The sequence below is a fragment of the Pavona decussata genome, unplaced genomic scaffold, assembly GCF_977016875.1.
Source record: "Pavona decussata unplaced genomic scaffold, jaPavDecu1.1 SCAFFOLD_38, whole genome shotgun sequence".
Lineage (NCBI taxonomy): Eukaryota > Metazoa > Cnidaria > Anthozoa > Scleractinia > Agariciidae > Pavona > Pavona decussata.
Window position 1 is genome coordinate 6214833 of NW_028145460.1, and position 2668 is coordinate 6217500.

A 2668-nucleotide genomic window follows, 5' to 3' on the forward strand; every position below is an offset into this window, starting at 1 on the left:
CTTAAGAATTACTCACCATCAAACGTAAGAATCACTAACCCCCGAAACGCAAGAGAACTAACCCCCAAACATAAGAATTATTAACCCCTAAACGTAAGAAAACTAACCCCCAAACGTAAGAATTACTAATTCCCAAACGTAAGAAAACTAACCCCCAATTGGTAGAATTACTAACCCCCAACCGTAAGCGAGCTGACCCCCAAACGTAAGAATTACTCTCCCCCAAACGAAAGAAGTCTAACCCACAAACGTAAGAATTACTAATCCCCAAACGTAAGAATTATTAACCCTCAAACGTAAGAAAACTAACCACCAAACGTACGAAATCTAACCACCAAACGTAAGAGTTACTAACCGCCTAACGTAAGAATTAGTAACCCCCAACTTAAGAAATATAACCCCTAAACTTAAGAACACTAACCCCCAAACGAAAGAATTACTCACCATCAAACGTAAGAATTACTAGCCCCGAAACGCAAGGAAACTAACCCCCAAACGTAACAATTATTAAACCCCAAACGTAAGAAAACTAACCCCCAAACGTAAGAGTTACTAACCGCCTAACGTAAGAATTAGTAACCCCCAACTTAAGAAATATAACCCCTAAACTTGAGAAAACTAACCCCCAAACGTAAGAGTTACTAACCCCCAGACGTAAGAATTACTAATTCCCAAACGTAAGAAAACTAACCCCCAAATGGTAGAATTACTAACCCCCAAACGTAAGCAAACTCACCCCTAAACGTAAGAATTACTAACCCCCAAACGAAAGAAATACAACTCCAAAACGTAAGAATTACTAACTTCCAGACGTAAGAAAACTAATCTACAGACGTAAGATTTACTAACCTCCAAACAGAAGAAGTATAACCATTAAACGTAAGAATAACTAACCCTTAAACGTAAAAACACTAACCCCCAAACGTAAGAATTACTAACCCCCAAACGTAAGAAAACTAAACCCCAAACGTTAAAAATCTGACCCCCAAACGTAAGAATTTTCAACCCCCAAACGTCAGTAAACAAACCCTTAAACGCAAGAATTACTAATCCCCAAACGTAAGAAATCTAACCCCCAAACGGTAGAATTACTTACCCCCAAACGTAAGAAAACTAATCCCCAGACGAAAGAATTACTAACCCCCAAAAGGTAGAATTACTAACCCTCAAACGTAAGAAAACTGACCCCCAAACGTAAGAAATCTAACCCCCAAACGTACGAATTACTAACTTCCAGATGTAAGAAAACTAACCCCCAAACGTAAGAATTAATAATTTCCAAACGGAACAAGTCTAACCCTTAAACGTAACAATTACTAACCCTTAAACGTAAGAAAACTAACCCCCAAACGTAAAAACTACTAACCCCCAAACGTAAGAAAACTAACCCCCAAACGTAAGAAATCTAATCCCTAAACGTAAGAATTTCCCATTTCCAAACTTTAGAAAACAAACTCTTCAAGGTAAGAAATCTTACCCACAAAAGTAAGAATTACTAACTTCCAAATGTAAGAAAACTAACCCCCAAATGTAAGAGTTACTAACCCCCAAATTTAAGAAATCTAACCCCCAAACGCACGAATTACTAACCCCTAAACGTAACAAAACTAGCTCCCAAACGTAAGAAATACTAACTTTCAGACGTAAGAAAACTAACGCTCAAACGTAAAAAATTCTAAACCCCAAACGTCAGTAAACAAACCCTGTAAACGTAAGAATTACTAATCCCCAAACGTAAAAAATTTAACCCCCAAATCTAAGAAAACTAACCCCAAAACGTAAGTCTAACCCTTAAACGTAAGAATTACTAACCCCTAAACGTAGGAAAACTAATTCCCAAACGTAAGAAATCTAAACCCCAAACATAAGAATTACTAACTTCCAGATGTAAACAAATTAACCCCCAAATGTAAGAAATCTAACCCCCAAACGTAAGAATTACTAACCCCCAAACGTAAGAAAACTAACCCCCAAGCGTATGAAATCTAACCCCCAAACGTAAGAATTTCTAACCTTGAAACTTTAGTAAACAAATCCCCAAACGTAAGAATTACTAATCCCCAAACGTAAGAAAAATAACCCCCAAACGGTAGAATTACTAACCCCCAAACGTAAGAAAACTAACCCCCAGACGTAATAGTTACTAACCCCCAAAGGTAAAAAATTCAACCCCCAAACGTAAGAAAACTAACCCCCAAACGTAAGAAGTCTAACTGCTAAACGTAAGAATTACTAACCCCTAAACGTAAGAATTACTAACCCCCAAACGTAAGAAATCTAACTCCCAAACGGTAGAATTACTAACCCTTAAACGTAAGAAAAGTGACCTCCAAACGTAAGAAATCTAACCCCCAAACGTACGAATTTTCAACTGTTAAACGTCAGTAAACAAACCCCTAAACGTAAGAATTACTAATCCCCAAACGTAAGAAATCTTACCCCCAAACGGTAGAATTATTAACCCCCAAACGTAAGAAAGTTAACCCCCAAACGTAGTAGTTACTAACCCCCAAACGTAAGTCTAACCCCTAAACGTAAGAATTACTAACCCCTAAACGTAAGAAAGCTAATCCCCAAACGTAAGAAATCTGACCCCCAAACGTAAGAATTACTAACCCTCAAACGTAAGATATCTAACCCCCAAACGTAAGAATTACTAACTTCCAGA